This window comes from Cibotium barometz, chromosome 51 (genome assembly GCF_041138505.1).
Source record: "Cibotium barometz isolate CiBa-2024 chromosome 51, ASM4113850v1, whole genome shotgun sequence".
Taxonomy (NCBI): Eukaryota; Viridiplantae; Streptophyta; class Polypodiopsida; order Cyatheales; family Cibotiaceae; genus Cibotium; species Cibotium barometz.
The window spans coordinates 29,108,861-29,127,247 of NC_141096.1; the positions used below are offsets into that span (position 1 = coordinate 29,108,861).

The 18,387-nt window shown below is 41.6% G+C and overlaps 1 pseudogene; it reads left to right on the forward strand.

The window, feature by feature from the left end:
* Nucleotides 1–433: 433 nt before the first annotated feature.
* On the forward strand, nt 434–1,997 carry LOC147609507 (phospholipase A1-Igamma1, chloroplastic pseudogene; annotated as a pseudogene).
* Nucleotides 1,998–18,387: the final 16,390 nt, after the last annotated feature.

Genomic DNA, 18,387 nt, shown 5'->3' on the forward strand with positions numbered 1-18,387 from the left:
TGTATGTATGTATGTATATAAATACATACACACACTTGCAATCATGCATATGCACACATAGTCACACGTACATGCACAAACACACTTGAGTGTACGTTTGTACACACATATTTTTAGAGAAACATACCCTCACATGTGCATGCTTGCAACAACTCGCAGGTCACATGCTAGTTATGAAGAATGTGCGGGTCAGGCGAGGACGGAGAAGGCCGACAACAATCGAGCATCCCGGCGGAGGTGGCTTGGCATGCTGAGGTGGAGCGCCGACCAGCTGTTAGCCGCCAGAATCTGTGAAAGGTGTGGCGTACCTATGCTGACTCTGCTGGGTGGCCTCCCTTGAGAAATAAGGCACGTGTCATTTGACGGCTTTATCAATATTGCAGCTTTTTATGGGTGAAAACATCTCCGGTCTAATCGCCAATCTAGTGAAAACATCTCCTCCTCGCTCTCGCATAAGCTCTCCTACGGCATTATCAGCGTGACAAGCTCTGTATTAATGGAGTACCCGCCCGCTATTTGCTCTGTGCCAATGGAGCCCTCTCGCGCAGCTATGAGCTCTAGTGTACAAAGTATGGTTTGCCCGCCCGCTAGACAATATAGTAAAGCCACGTCAAGCGAGGGGACTAGCCACTTGGCAAGTGTGTGGAAGGAAATTCAAGGGCAAAACAACTGGAAGGGCTTCCTCGACGTGGAGCCATTGGATCAGACCCTCCGGGCGGAGATCATCCGCTATGGTGAGCTCGCGCAGGTTAACTACGACGCGTTCGACTCCGACAGTCACTCGGTCTACTGTGGCAGCAGCAGGTATGCCGCCCGGGATCTTTTCAAGAAGGTCGACAAGGAGGACTGCGGCTACGAGGTGACCAGGTACCTCTTCGCCACATTGGACATCAAGCTGCCCAAGTTCCTCCTCCTGTCAGAGAGGGATGCATCGGAGCGGTGGACCGGGGACTCCAACTGGATTGCCTACGTGGCAGTGGCCACCAACAAAGAGATGAAACGGCTGGGTAGAAGAGACATCCTCGTCGCATGGAGGGGCACAGTCATGGGCACGGAATGGGTCGCAGATCTCACAGACGTTCAAACGCGTCCGGATTTCGAGCCAGGCCAGAAAAAGGTGAGGGTGGAAAAGGGTTTCCTAAGCTTGTACACTTCCAAGAAGGCGGGGTCCAAGTTCAATGACACGAGCGCCAGGGAGCAATTGGCATGTGCGCTGAAGAAGCTGTTGAAGAAGTATGAAGGGGAGAAGGTGAGCATAACCATAACAGGACACAGCCTTGGGGCGGCACTGGCTGTGTTGAGCGGTTATGACATATCAGCCAACATAGGTCAGTGGAACGGCGGCGGAGCTGGGCAGGCACCGATTATAACGGTCTTCTCTTTCGCAGGGCCTAGGGTGGGAAACTTGGCCTTCAAGCACAGAGTCGAGGAGTTGGGGTTGAAGGTGTTGAGGGTGGTCAATGTGCATGACACGGTGCCTAAGGTACCTGGATTCAACGTGAATGAAAGAGGGGTGTGGGGCGCCATAGCAGCCATGGGTTGCGGCCCACTGCTCGACTTGTGGCCATGGGCCTACTTCCACGTGGGCCAGGAGCTCCGCCTCGATAGTCATGTTTCACCCCACCTCCGAAAGCCTTCTTTCTTCTCCACACGAAACCTGAATCTCCACCACAATCTTGAGGTCTACCTACACACACTAGATGGCTTCCAGGGATTCGGGCGGAAGTTTGCGTCTGTGTTCGCTCGAAACCCTGCCCTAGTGAACAAGTCATCCGACTTTTTGGTGCATAAGCTATTTTTCCCATCCCATTGGTGGCAGGAAAGAAACAAGGGCCTCATAAAGAACCAGTATGGTCAGTGGTCACTTGCCCCTCGGCCCAAGCACCACCGCCCAGAGAACCAGCAACCCTGAGTAAGTAATGATACAACAGGTGGTGGGTAATGATATATAGATAGGTGCTCGTTGTAAATACTACATATTTCACTCTGGAAATCACAAGATCAAAATTGATGGTCTTGAAATCACAAGAAAAGTAAAGTGATAGATTATTGCTTTTGTTTAATATCTCACATCTCGTTTTGAGTTAGGTGGAAAACCTCTTTCTATGGCCAAGCCTCGCCTACACAAAAGACTACATATTTCACTCTTGAAATCACAAGCAAAGTAAAGTGATAGATTATTGCTTTTGTTTAATATCTCACATCTCGTTTTGAGTTGGGTGGAAAACCCCTTTCTATGGCCAAGCCTCGCCTACACAAAAGAGGATATCATCGTTTTAAAAGATTGAGCCAAAATTTTAGTGTTATTAGAACCACTGTGCTCTTATCGAAAATTGTAGTGTTATGAGACCCAATGTGATCTTATCCAAAAAAATTGCAACCCATCACCTACTCCTCCACAAGTAACATTTACTCTTTTAGAACATCTTTTTCTTTTGAAGTTAGATGTGATAGTTGTTTATTTGTTCTACTCTTTTGACCACATGTTTGACATAAGACTTTTATGGTCTTAATTTATATATCGGGTTGTATAGGTCATTATCACCTTCCATGGGCATTAATATATCTTTGTTGCTTTTTTTCTTTCTATCTCTATCTTTCATTTCCTCTCTCTCCTTCATTCTATTGTATTTGTCATATAATAGTTTGACCAAGTACTAGCTAGACTTAAAAAAGGATTCACAAAGAGGAATTTATTGATTATTTATTACTATAATATACTACTATATAGATTACTATGTAGGAAAGTTTTTCTAGATCAATTACTATATAGTGAATGCTTTCGTGACTTAAGGCCAAGTTCCATGTAAAGTTAAGCATGGAGAATGAGCCTTAACACATAAGTTCCATGTAGGGGAGGTTCGATCTTAAGGTGGGTTCTATATCCAAGTTGTGCACTCAAATGCTAGGGGTGCACTAGCATGGAAAGCAAAGGCTCAAATTCAAGTTCGAGCCTTGAGACCGGAGTACACTAGCATGAAGAACAAAGGCTCAATCTGAAGTTCGAGCCTTAAGGCCGGTGTACACTAGCATGGAGAACAAAGGCTCAATCTGAAGGTCGAGCCTTAACACCAGGGTGTATTAGCATGGAGAGCAAAGGCTCAAACTCAAGTTCGAGCCTTAAGGCCTACACTAGCATGGAGAACGAAGACTCAATCTGAAGATCGAGCCTTAAGACCGAGGTGCACTAGCATGGAGAGCAAAGGCTCAAACTCAAGTTTGAGCCTTAAGGTCGGGGTACACTAGCATGGAGAATGAAGCTCGATTCACATCATTACGTTGAGAACTTGGAGTTGTTGCAACTTCATGCTTTGGAGATCAATACTTTTTACACTCACACCCTGAATAATTAAACTTGTACAAAATGTATTTTTGTATCCTTATAGATACTCTTTCACATTATGCACATTGATCTTTTGTATATGATATGTATGTATAGGGGCTCGGGTTTTTCCCTTGTACTCCCCAAGGGTTTTTTCACTCACAACTAGAGACCTCTGTTTGAGTGGGGGTGTTGGAGCTATATATATCATACCCTAACTTGACCTAGATCTCACCTATATATATACAAACTCATAATCAATATGAACTAGTCTTTTGGGAGCGTATATGGCATAACACTCTTCCTTCTTCTCTCTCTCTCTGAGTCACTCTGTCCCTATCTCTTCGTGTTCGTGTATTTTCAACACAAAGAACACATCATCATCATTCTCCACTATGTGAGGGATAGCATCAAGTGTGACTTGCATGATCCATACATATTAACAAGGGCATTTCCAACTATTATATCTTCCTCAAAACCGAAGTGCGAAATGACTACATGAATCTTTTCCCCTCGTCTAAAGCTGCCATGTTGGCACATGAATCAAGAACACTCAAGAAAGACAAAATGTTTGGCATAAAACTTTAAAGCTACATTCTTTTTAAAGAATCTAGAGCTTTGCTATCTTTCTTGAAGTGAGGGTCAATAGAAAATCAATGGACTAAAAATGCCATGAGACCACTTATACCAGCAATGAAGTAGAAAGAGGCATGCCGTCCAATTAGACCAAACATCGTGGTGCCACCCAGATGAACCAAGAAGACATTTCCAAAAAATCCTCCAAGGTTTCCAATGAACTAAAATGGGCCTGCCTTACCTTTGGACATAGTACCAAGGACAATTGGTATTGATAGGGCGTCTTTTTATGAGTTGTAGGTTAATTACTTTCGTTTTTGTGAACAACCTCTTGCAATGGTATGTGGAACATGCTCAAGAGCCAGTCATGTACATACAATACCGTGCGACAAGGAGGCTAAGGTGCCCTGAGACCAGGGAATGGTATAGAAGAGATCAAAATACTCCTTGTTAGTAGTTGAAATGACGAGCTTCCCTTCGAACAGGACACTTGGTAGGAAACAAAGGTGTCGGGAAAGAGGCCGTAGATATGGGAACTTTCCACAATGCCATAGTTGTTGTGATGAGACCGCCCCACTATGAGGTTGTGCAGTGCCACCACCGCAACCAGGGACAAGCTATAGGTGATTTGTCCCATGTTCACCACACACGATCCACAATGCGCTCAGTGTCGATCTCTAGAACGTTGCGGAAGGCAATGCGGTGGACCTCGTAGTGACGAGACTGCTTGCAGTCCACATTGTGCATGCCCACGGCTATGTAGGACCTCTACTTCAAAAGGTGGGGGTGATGGGAGAAGGTTCTTGGCGGCAATCTCCTCCAGTTTCTTGGGGCCTACACACTTGCTATGCCTTGTGGGCTTCTTGCTTGGTGCTCTTACAGCCCGCATGGTCCTCACCTGCCTGGCTCTCAGTCTCGTGTGCAGCCTCACCAGTGCCTGTATGCAGCACAGTGATACCTCTTCACAAGGTGGCTTCTCACCTCCACCTCTACATCTTCACAAGCACCTTCAACACCCGCAGCACCTACCTCGCCTTGCTGCGCTCTTCTTTTTGCAGCCTGTTGCAATTGCACGTAAATAAAGTATGGAGCTTTGTCGCTACCCAAGTAAATGTAATGGAGATCGAACGCTTTGCAAGCAAACGACGCCCTTGCCCTTTTTTATCTCAACAGGCCGCCCAAGTACAGCCCGAAAGTCAAGCTTCAGTGATCCCTGGGACAAACGAAAGAGCAAAGTAAGAGGTAGAAAAACAAGGCGGAATGATTTTACTAATTGTCGTGTGTGTCGTGTGATTGGCCAAATTAAGTTTTATCGTGATGATGGACGCCCTCGCCAATGCCCACTAAGCTACAAGTCAAACATCAACATTTCATCAACAGCCTTTGTGAACGCTTTTAGATAACTAAGAATAAAAGTCCCAATGATTTATAATATAATCTCAAAAATCACCAATAATCAATAATCATGCTAATCTCCTTTCTCATGGGGTTTTGAGAAAAGCAACAAACATCATCATTAATTTAAAATCAAGAAATAATCACGCATGCTACTAATCTCTCTTCTTGCAAAGAAATGCATATGAGCTTGTAGGCAAGGAGAAGATTGAAGTGTCTCATCACACCGTGATGGCCGAGTGTTAGTATCACCTTGCTAATATGGGAGAACACATGCTGCTACATACATAGCCATGGAGTACACATGTACACATGACAATGGAGTAGGAGGCATGGATCAAGAACAAGATAAAAGACACAAGATAAACATACAAGCATAATAACACAACATCATGTAGTGTATTCCATATCCATGTATCACATATTGTGTGTACAAGAATCATGCGTAAGAATCATGTCCATACAATAGAAGCAATCAATCCGTGATAAATTAGTCCCTCCTTGCCGGCGATCCGACCGAGAAAAACTAAGACTATCCTGAGGACAGGAGCCTGAGGACAGGAGAAAGCCTCATGCTGCCATGCATTAGTGATCTGCAGTGTCATAAAAAATTGCTCCCATGAAAACGCATAAAAAAAGAGATTGAGAGATAGAAGAGGGAGAAAAGGAGAGATGGAGGTATAGAACATAGAGAGAGTGTGTCAAGGAAAAGAGTGAGGGTTGAGAGAGAGAGAGAGAGAGAGAGAGGGAGAAGAGAGAGAAGAGAAAGAAGAGGAGATATGGAGGTATAGAATATAGAGAGAGTGTGTCAAGGGGAAAAGAGTGAGGGTTGAGAGAGAGAGAAAGAGAGAAATAGAAAAGGCATAAAAGGAGATATGGAGGTATCGAATATAGAGAGGGTGTGTTAAGGCAAAGAGTGAGGGTTGAGAGAGAGAGAGTGAGAGAGAGAGAAAGAGAGAGAGAGTGAGAGAGAGAGAAAGAGAGAGAGAAGAGGGATAAAAGGAGATATAGAATATAGAGAGAGTATGTCAAGGAAAAGAGTGAGGGTTGAGAGAGAGAGAGAGAGAGAGAGAGAGAGAGAGAGCCAAAAACATTAAAGTATCTCAAAGACATTGGTGAACCACTGGTGGATGGTGTATAGGTAGGAGGATGCACATTGGTCATCACATGTAAGCAAGGTGGTCTAACAAAGAATTTTTTAAATGCCAAACTTCCTACATGTATGTGTATCTAGTTGAGATCTAATTATGCTTGTGTATATTCATATTAGATGTACCTAATTCAATGTTGCTTTAATGTAAGACTCATCTCAATCCTAAAAGAGGGTCATCCCATATATCATATTGAAAGATGCCTCTCTCAATCCTAAAAGAGGCTCATCCCATATATCATATTTAAAGCTGCCTCTCTCAATCCTAAAAGAGGCTCATCCCATATATCATATTGAAAGCTGCCTCTCTCTCTCAAACACACACACACATGCATGTACACACACACATTCATCAACTTACTCAAAACATTTCCAAACTGAACCAACTACTTGCACTCTGTTCGTTGGTTTGATTTTGATAACATTAATGAAGGTCCTAACCTCTAGCATATATTTTATTGCTTTAAGTGGATCCAATAATATCTAGGCTATAGAACCTCTAGTATATATTTGATTACCATAAGCATATACACCAATATCTAGGCAAAAAGCAAAAATATATCCAAACTAGGTAGCTGTATATTTGTTAACTATTTAGATGTGGCAATGTTGCAATTGGAACTGTCTTGAAATCAATCTTTCAACAAACACTATCACTTTGCTACTAATCACTTATCTCATGTCTAGCATGGTGTCTAATACTCCAAAATGGCTACTCCTATTAAGTGGCAGTGGCATGGTGATATGTGTGCTGCCGGAGGCCTCGTCCTTCCGCCGTCATTGCCTCGTGACTCGCACATCATGCGAACCTCCGTCGCACCCTTGCCTTGCTTTGGTTCTCCACTGGCAAACTCATTGAACATTGTACCTAGCTACTAACACCGTGAGCTTGCCGGTCAAGCTGCTGTAATCATCGGCCACGCTGAACCAAGGGATGGAGAGGGCACCGTTGGAGAGCCACGAGGCAAATGTTGCTCCCAGCTACTAACAATATGAGCTTGCATGGGTGGTGTAGGTCATGTGTATGATGTCATGCATATATTCTCTTTGAATATATTCAAAAAGCATATTTCTTCTTTAGTTTCAAAGAATTATAGTAATTCTATGAAGAAAGAAATCGATGATGCAGTATTCAAAGTATCCAAAGTAGTGCCACCTACAATTCGGTATGGTCGATGGCCTAAGTCTCCTAGCAAGTACTTTGAGAGTTTCAAAGCCAAGGAAAATCAAAAGTTTATCCAATGGTGCTTGCCATACGTCTTGCATGTAGTGGAATGCATTTTAGAAAATCATAAAGACTTGGGTATCTTATTGATTGATATTGCACATAGCTTTTACAACTTTAGCCGAGACAATGGTCAAAATAAAGTATGGAAGTTGAGAGGACTTTGTTACAATCATAAAGAGTCTGAAAAGAAGAGTATACAAAGCCAAATTCTTCTCCTTTGGAACATGTTATAGGTATATCAATATCAAATTTTTTTTTATAGTTTTTATATCTTTTACATGTTACTATTAAGTCTAATTAATTCAATGATATCTGTATAGGTAATGGAGAGATCTTAGATGATGTTGTAAGGCATGGTCTACAGGATCGATTTTGATGTTATACCTTTGAGTGTAATGTGTCTTGTTATGTTGCGATTAAAACTAATAATCTCAATAATGAGGTGACTTATATACATCACTACAACTGTGTTCTTTTCACCAAAGCCTATAAATCCATGAAATTTGATAGAGATCATCTATTACCGAATGAAAGATTGGTATTGGAATTGGTTCTCTCTCTTCGGTCATCTCTCGCTCTCTCTCTCTCTCTCTCTCTCGTGCGCGCTCGCGCTCTTTTTTCCACAGTTTTGCTAAGCGATCTCTCTCACACCCTGCCACTCTCTCTCTCTCTCTTTCTCCCTCTCTCTCTCTCTCTCTCTCTCTCTCTCTCTCTCTCTCTCTCTCTCGTGCCCTGCTTCTTGTGCTAGGCTCTCCCTCTGTCGCAGCTTCTGGACTCCCTCTCTCTCACACACGCCTTCAGGTGAAAGCTTAGGCAAAGGTCAGAGCGAAGGCAAGAGAGAGGGAGAGGGTGGTCGAGGCGAGGGAAAGAGCGGGTGGTCGTTGGGGCAAGGCAAGGAGACTATGCCCAGACCCGACGAAAGCTGGGGCGAACGAGTTGGTGGTCGCGGGGGGCAAGGGCGAGAGGGAATGGAAATCAAGCTCTAAGGTATTAATACCTTCGATTACGCTAAGGTAATAACTAAATAATCAAACCCAATAGGGCTTGATTAATTAATTAAGTGCCAATATCTTCTAGTGAGTTATAATATCATATTTGAAGATATTTAATTTTCATCAAAGGTCGAATGTGATCATGGTCACTAAAATAAGCTCAAAGACTTTAAAGTTGAGTTAAAAGGTCGAAGAATTAGAACATGGTCCTTAAAATAAACTCAAATGCTTTAAAATTGGGGGACCAATGATTAATGATCTCACAATCTTAAATCACACGTGTATATATGTCTATATACATTTATATATATAAACATATATGTATATAAAAATAAATTTCACACTTTTTTCAAATTAGAAAGTACATCACAACATAAAAACCCATTCGTGCCACGGCTTGGACAGTGAGGGCTTGAACCCATGACTTTGTGACTCTCAAGTAACACCTCTATCAACTACACTAACTCACAGTCGATAGAAAATAAATTTCACACTTGGAAGTAAGATGTGATATACCACATAGTCGCTAAAAGCACCTGATTTGTCACCACCACCGTCCCAGCCAAGGAAAGCTAAGCTATACTCCAATATAGAAGCTTCTTCCGAATGCTCAGAAGAAGCAGGGCGATCTGCTGCTCACGTGAGAAATCAAGTCCAATCTGGCATCCCAGATACTGCACTGTTGTGCAAGGAGGAATCCATCTAAAACCCGGGTCTTGGCTCCATGCCAGAGCGGGAGGGCTACTGATCCAAAAAGCCACTGTCTTGCACCAATTGATCCTCATCAATTCTCCTGAAGCCACACCAAGAACCTGTAGAGACTGCTCTGCCCTCTGTAGATTGGCCTCCTTGCCATGCAAAAACAATCTCATGTCATCAGCAAACTCAGAATCAAGCAAGTCCTCACCCCAAACTGGAAGCTGGAGTCCTCTCAAGCCAACCTCCTCTGCTGTCAGATACAGTCTCATAGCCTCTACAAAGAAAATAAAAAGGAACGGAGCGAGAGGGCATTCTTGACGGACTGATTTGGTCAACTCAAAACTCGGCCCCCGTCCTCCTACCATTAACACCTAGCTATACGAGCTATGGAATATAGAGCCGCCACTCCTCGAATCCTGTCTGGCTCAAATTCTTCTCCTTTGGAACATGTTATAGGTATATCAATATCAAATTTTTTTGATAGTTTTTATATCTTTTACATGTTACTATTAAGTCTAATTAATTCAATGATATCTGTATAGGTAATGGAGAGATCTTAGATGATGTTGTAAGGCATGGTCTACAGGATCGATTTTGATGTTATACCTTTGAGTGTAATGTGTCTTGTTATGTTGCGATTAAAACTAATAATCTCAATAATGCGGTGACTTATATACATCACTACAACTCTGTTCTTTTCACCAAAGCCTATAAATCCATGAAATTTGATAGAGATCATCTATTACCTAATGAAAGATTGGTATTGGAATTGGTTCTCTCTCTTCGGTCATCTCTCGCTCTCTCTCTCTCTCTCTCTCTCTCTCGTGCGCACTCGCGCTCTTTTTTCCACAGTTTTGCTAAGCGATCTCTCTCACACCCTGCCACTCTCTCTCTCTCTCTCTCTCTCTCTCTCTCTCTCTCTCCTCTCTCTCTCTCTCTCTCTCTCTCTCTCTCTCTCTCTCTCTCTCTCTCGTGCCCTGCTTCTTGTGCTAGGCTCTCCCTCTGTTGTCGCAGCTTCTGGACTCCCTCTCTCTCACACACGCCTTCAGGTGAAAGCTTAGGCAAAGGTTGTTGAAATGTAGAGAGAAAGAGATGAGACAAGAGACACATCATGTACGCTCCCAAAGACTGATTCATATTGAGGACAAGATACATATATATAGGTGAGACCAAGTTAGGTAGAGTGAGCCATATATAGAGCTCCAACACCCCCACTCAAACAAGGGTCTCTAGCTATGGATGAAAAAACCCTTGGGGAGTACAAGGGAAAAACCCAAGCCCCTATACAAATGTGAAAATATGAACCAGAAGTAATGATGTGAAAGTGCATTGTGCATCTATGTACAAATATACAAAAGGACCAAGAGGTCATAGTGAGCAATTGTGGAATGTGCAAAGTGCATGGTGTCTAAAAGATTACAACGATATATGTACAAAAGCTACCATAAGAGTAAAGAGCCTAATCTAGAAAGAGTGAGCCCGAGGTAACTCCAAGCTCTGAGCGCAAGAGAATGAAGCGTGACTCATTGAGACCTTTGGTAAGAATATCTGCAATCATCTGGTCACTTGGACAATGTTCAATCATGATAGTGCCTTTGCGTACTTCGTATCGAACATAATGGTAATGCACAGCAATATGTTTTGACTTGTTATGCTGGACATAGTCTTTTGCAAGACTAATAGCACTCTGATTATCACACCGCAAGGGTGTACTAGAAAGAGGAGAATGGCCGATATCTGTCAACACTTGTCGAAGCCAAATGAGTTCACGAGCTGCAAGTGATGCCGCAACATATTCAGATTCGGTTGTAGAAACTGCAACACAACGTTGTTTCTTGCTGGTCCAAGAAATAAGACAACCATTAATGAAGAAACAATTGCCACTAGTAGATCGCATAGATAAATGTGAGCTGGCCCAATCTGCATCTGTGTAACCCAAAAGAGAAAGAGATGGAATGGAGTCGGATGTGAATTGTCGTTGATAAACCAAACCATAATCTATAGTGCCTTTCAAGTATTTCAACACGCGCTTTGCTGAAGACCAATGCTTAAGAGAAGGACATGCAAGGTGTTGCCCGAGATAGTTAGCAATAAACAAAATGTCAGGACGAGTGTTCAAACCAACAACTTGAAGACATCCAACCAAATTAGCATATGGTTGATTTGTAACAAGCTGGCCACCACCATCAGAAGTGTTTTTCATGGAACTCGCAAGACAAGGAGTAGTTGCTGAATGTGCAGATTCCAAACCAAACTTCTTAATAGTATCTTCAATAAACTTTGACTGTCGAAGTAATAAAATACCTCTACTGTGATCCCTTTGAATCTGAATGCCAAGACACGAGTGAAGCTCTCCAAGATCCACCATATCAAATGCCGAAGATAACAACTGCTTACTTTGGTGTAGAAATCCCAAATCATTGGAAACAAGGATTGTATCATCCACATAAAGGGCACGGATTACAAAACTACCATTTTGGTGTTTGGTAAATAAGTTGGGATCAGAAGAGCAAGAGAGAAAACCATGGGAGGTAAGAAAAAGATCAAACTTGATGTACCAGGCCCGTGAAGCTTGTTTAAGACCATATAAAGCCCTATGAAGACGAGCAACAAGATCTTCCTTCCCTGCAATAACAAATCCTTCTGGCTGCTCCATGTAAATTTCTTCATTCAAATCTCCATTCAAGAAAGCTGTGCGCACGTCCATCTGATGAATTTCTAAGTCAAATTGAACAGCAAATGCCAATAAAACCCGAATACTAGTAATGCGAACAACTGGTGAAAAGGTTTCGTGATAATCAACGCCAGCAACTTGAGAGTAACCTTTGGCAACTAAACGTGCCTTGAATTTGTCAAAGGATCCATCTGCTTTAAATTTTGTCTTATATACCCACTTACACTTAATGGCAGTACGGCCAGGAGGTAGCTCAGTGAGTATCCATGTACCTTTAGAGATAAGAGAATCATACTCTGCTTCCATAGCCTCTTGCCATTGATCCTTTTGTGGAGAACATATAGCATCACTGTACGTGGCTGGATCTTCAGAAGTAGAGAAAACATTAGCCTCAAAATCTTCATCATAAACATGACAAGAACCATGCTCAAAATCAATAGGCAGATCAATAAAAATGTCAACATCATCAATGACAGCATTCGGAATCAATGGTTGTGAAGAGGAAAGTTGCTCTTTAGATGGTTGAGAAGAGGAAATTTGCTCTATAGAAGAAGATTCATCATCACACAAGAATGGAAAAGCTTGAAACAAAGATTTAGTATCATCAGAATCATCCATGGACCATGTACCGCCCATAAGCTGCTCATTGAAAATAGCATCACGATTCACAAGCACTTTCTTGGAGGACGGGTCATAGAATTTGTAGCCTTTGGAAGTGTCAGAATACCCAATAAAAATAACTTTAAGGCCAGGAGCATCAAGCTTTGCTCGTGTTTCTTTAGGAACATGAATGTAAGCAATACATCCAAAGGTTCGAAAATGAGATACAGAAGGAATTTCACCTGTCCATGCTATGATGGGTATCTTACTAGAAGGAGCAGTAGTAGGAAGATGATTCTGAACAAAGACTACTGTCAAGAGAGCTTCACTCCAGAAGACACAAGATAACCCAGAATGAATCAGCATACATCGTATAGCATTGATAATAGTGCGATTCTTACGTTCAGCAACACCGTTCTGTTGAGGTGAATATGGAATTGTATGTTCATGATGAATACCATGGTCCGTACAATAACTCTCAAACTCACGAGACACATATTCTCCACCATTATCGCTGCGAAGTTTCTTGAGGCAACGTCCAGTTTGAAGTTCGGCAGCCTTGTGAAATTGCTTAAAAACAGATAACGCCTCAGATTTTTGTTGAAGCAAGAAAACAACTGTATACCGTGAGTAATCATCAATAAACGTAATGAAATAACGATGTTGTGTTCTCGATGGAGGCAAAGGTCCACAAATGTCGGTATGAACAAGATCCAACAAATCATGAGAATGAACTGAATTCGAGAGAGGAAAGGGTTTATGATTGTGTTTGCCAAGAGCACAAAACTCACAGATTCCCATATGAGGATGAGCTTTAAGATCCATTCCGCGTACAAGACCTTGACGATGAAGATTAAGAAGCTTTGAGAAATCAGCATGAACAAAGCGATGATGCCATATCTTGCAATCATGATCCCCTGGAGCAGTGACAACATTTGCTACAGCATCATTAAGAGAGAGCTCAAACAAATTGCCATTACGAGAAGCAGTTGCAATAATCTGTCCATCTTTCTCAATGCGGCATTTGGTGTGGTCGAATCCAACAAACAAACCAAGATCAACAAGTCTTGCAACTGAAAGAAGATTACATTGAAGTTCTGGGACATGTAAAACCCCTCGTAAAACTCGAGTTGAAGAAGATAAGGTGCCAAGATATAAATCTCCAATGCCCTTGACTTGGCAAGTTGTATCATCAGCAAGATAAACAACACGCTTAACAGGTAAAGAATGATAGTTATGTAGCCACTTAGATTCATATGTCATATTTCCACCACGACGACCACCTCTACGGTTGCCTCGTTGAAAAGAACGCCTTCGCACATTAAAGGCAAGGTGAGCAAATGCCTAACTTCATTAATGGAAGTCGTCTCAAGAAATACAATGAACCATTAACTGAAGCCATGCTTCAACAAACGCATGTTGCCCACACACGAAAAGAATCACATGACCTACTTAAACGTCAGGCTCAAGAAGAAGCTAAAGCTAGAGTTGCAAAAGCCAAGGAGCGTTGAAAGGCTTCTGTGTTGACCTTACAGTTGGCTACTACTGATGAACAATATGTCGATCCTTTCAATATTCACATGTGTCTTCATCTTCATGAGACTACCTACTTTGTCTCTGTCTTAATTGACTCTGGTGTAGATTATAATGTTCTCTCATTTGACACATGGGTAGCCTTGGGATAGCCAACACTTGTGCACATTCCTATTGACTTACGAAGCTTCTCAGGTGAAGATAACCCTATAGAGGAAAAATGTGTCATTATGATATCCATTGAGGATCACCAGATGTCAATTCCCTTTTATGTGGCTAGTAAGTCCAAGGCAGTGGTAGACGTTGTTCTTGGTCGATCATGGTTAAGTGCTACCAATTGTTCACATTAGATTGGAAGAATAGACAATACAAATTGCAAATTGATTCTGATTGCATCTTGGGATCTGCTGCTCCATGAGTTTTATCATACCAAAAGTGTGGTAGTTCTACCTTACACAACCCACTTTCAACATCTGCTCTTCAAGCTCCAAGACAAATGATGTGGATAATCGATGAGTCCTCAAGTGAGGGCCATGGTTGGCATGTTCCAACTACTCTAGGCACTGCTCAAAGAAGGCTAGGCAAGAAGGAATCATCAATTTGGCTACCCAAAGATGCATACAAACTTGTACCATCTAGCCTAGTTGCTAAACCTCCTAAAAAGAATATCTTTTCCAAGCCTAAGCCTGAGATTGTTACTCATTGGGTCCCAAAGCATGTTCTTAAAGCACAAGGCTATTATGAGGGTGCAACAGCACTTTGGCTTCCCAAATGCCATGGGTTGCTAGAGCTAGAAGAGTGTATCAATAAGATTCCAAAAGCCACTCTTGGTTTTTCATATCAGTGGGTGCAAAGGAAATCAACACAACCTCTTCAAGATAGGATAGGTGGTTGTGATAGCACCTACAAATCTCCTTGTGTTGCCCTTCCCAAAACATGTATTGAATCACCAGTTGTCCCAACTTCTCCTTGTTACACACATCCACCATCAACTTGTGTACCTAAGACAAATCCAACTTTACATGAGTCTCCTTTGAGCATAGATTCTAGCACTTCACTGCCTAAATCCTCTTATCTTTCTCAAATTCCTCGACAATTGCTATCCTTCCCACCTGTTAAGAAGGACATACCCAAAACCAAAGGTAGGGCATTAACACTACAATTAAAGCTCTTTGGTAGATCAGTGTGTGAATAGTCTCACTTTTACTAATGTGGTTCCTTTTGCCATTACAGGATTGTGTTCTTTTTGAGATGATCGTATCTACTTGTTTTTTATAGGGATTGTAATGATGGATATGAGTGTATAAAGTTTGAAGTTTCTAAATTTCATTGTTCTACGCCCAGATACCTCCTGATGGATACTTGGCAAGATACATGTCCACCATGCATTGACCCTAATAGTACTCAACCTGAACATTGCGAGGGTTATAGTGCTCCTCCTTTTCAAACTCATTATAGGTACTTTTATGCTCCCTTAGGTGAAATTTACTGTGGGCATCACTTTGTCACTTTATTCTATCAACAGCATCATCCATTTCCACGTTGTCAAGAATGTGCACGACTCGTATTAGGGGAAGCTTCACACATTTGTTGGCTATGCCGCTCTTACTCTCGATGGTATGGCACGGGCTTAATGAAACAAATTGTGGGAATTACACCCCAACGCCATAACCTTCTTGATGTGAGAGTACCAGACCGAGGACCAAATTAACATAGATTACCTGAGGAGGTTCAAGCACAACAATGGAGGGATACATGCATAAATGACTTGCAACCACCTATCTTGCAAGCCCTTCTTCCCCCAGCCTCAACATGTCAATTTTGGATCACTATGGGTACTTATATTGAGCACTTCCAAAATCGGAATTGTCTGCTTACCCTTCCCATAGAACCAATGCCATATTTTAGCGAGGAAGCAATCCTTTCTCTGCCACCTTCTCCAGAGGCCGGCTTTTGTACAAGGTTGTCCTTGCATCCTGAAGTGATTGATACAATCTTTCCAGCAGAAGTGGACACGGATCCACCACCAGTAGTGCAAGGGTAAGCTCATCAACTCCACAATAAGACCAACAAGCCAGGGCACTTTTCTCCCACTAGGTTTTTTCCCTCGGCTATATTCGGTGATTGGCACCAATATAACAAATTTTATTCTTTTCTTTTCTTTTCTTGTTTGTTAATAAGACATTTTGCAGAGATCTCAGCTAAACAAGAGCATACAAACACGCCCCAATAGACACCCTGGGGTACACATGACGTTATCATTAGAGTAGATGGGAAGTTCACCAAGAAGGCATCCTCCCGCTCAAGACCTTGGCTCTTGCAAATGGAGATGAACGGTCGGATGTGGTCAACTGAAAAGTAGCAGGTGTATTTGTTAATCCAAATGGCATCATAAACAAATTCATAATGCCCAAAACGCATTCTAAACGCAGTTTTGCTATATCACTATGTCTGATGCGAGCGAATCTGATGATAACGAGATCGCAGATCATTTTTAGAAAATATGCAACTCCTTGCAAGCCGATCAATTTTAGAAAATATGCAACTCTTTTTGATTGGCTTGCAACTCCTTGCAAGCCAATCAAAAAGATTCCCCATGGCAATGGGTACTTATTCTTGATCGTTAACTTGTTGAGCCCCCTATAATCAACACACACTTGCATAGTCCCATCCTTCGTCTTTTCGAAGAGAATAGGAGCACCCCATAGTGACACACTAGGCCTAATAAATCCTTGCTCAAGCAATTTTTGCAATTAAATTTTTAGCTCTGCACTTAAATCCTCTATAGATAAACGATAACAAGCTCTACATACATGTTCTACACCAAGTATGAGTAGAGTTTTCAGATTTTAAAGCATGCATTGACTACAGCCCTTGTTCTTAAACTGCCTGAGCTTGGAAAAAGCTTCTTGGTTGTAATAACAGATCCTAGTATTATAGCATTTGGTGGGTTTTTTATGCAAGATGGGCATTTGGTTGCATTTGAGTCATGTAAGCTGAAACCTCATGAGAGAAATTATTCAGCATATAATTTGGAATTTTTGGCTGTTGTGCATGCATTGCATGTATGGAGGCATTATCTCCTTAGAGTTAAGTTTGAGTTAAAAACTAATCAATTTTCTTTCAGGCATTTGTTTTGCCAAGTGGAATTGAATGCAAAGCAAAGGTGGATAGAATTTTTGCAGGAATATGACTTTGAAATCATTTATAGACCAGGACAAGAAAACAAAGTGGCTGATGCATTGAGAAGAAAACCAAGAGTTGCTTTAGTGACTGTCATACATAATAGTTTGGGAGAACATGTAAAGAGTGAAATCGCAAGAGATTCTTTCTTCAAAATAACTTTTTTGAGTTTGACAAAGAAATACAGGTCACAAGAGGAAATAGATGCATTCACAAAGCATGAAGTAATTGAGGAAATATTATATTATGAGAAAAGGTTATGCATACCTGATATTGTGGAGATCAAGTTAATGCATGACCTTCATGATATTGCCATAGCAAGACATCAAGGATTTTAGAAGACTTATACTAAGACTATAAAGAGTTTCTTTTGGCCAGGAATGAAAGCACATGTAAGGGGTTATGTGGCAAAATGTCTAAAATTTCAATAGGTGAAAGCTGAGCATGTAAAGAAACCAGGTTCTATGTTACCATTAGATGTGCCAGAGATGAAGTGGCAATGTATATCAATGGACTTTATTACTGGGCTACCAAGGACTAGAGGAGGGTATGACAACATTTTTGTGGTGGTAGATAGGCTTACAAAAGCCGCTTATTTCTCGCCTATCAAGAGTTTATATACTGCTATGGATGTGACAAATGTGTTTGTAAAGAATATCTTCAAGTTACATGGTATGCCTAAAAGTATAGTATCGGATCGAGATTCTAGATTCACTTCAAATTTTTGGCAGCCATTCTTTTAAGCTATTGGGACATCACTAAATATGATTACATCATATCATCCTCAAAGTGATGGGCAAACACAAAGAGTGAATCAAATCTTTGAGAACATGTTAAGAATCTATTGCATGGATAAACTTGGAAAGTGGGATGAATACTTACATATGGTGGAATATACATACAATAGTAGTCCATAGTCTACTATTGGAATGTCTCCATTCAAAGCATTATATGGGCAAGATTGCATGTCACCTGTATTATGTTATGATCCTGTTGGGAAGATTGAGATAAGTAAACATATGCTTGATGAAATGG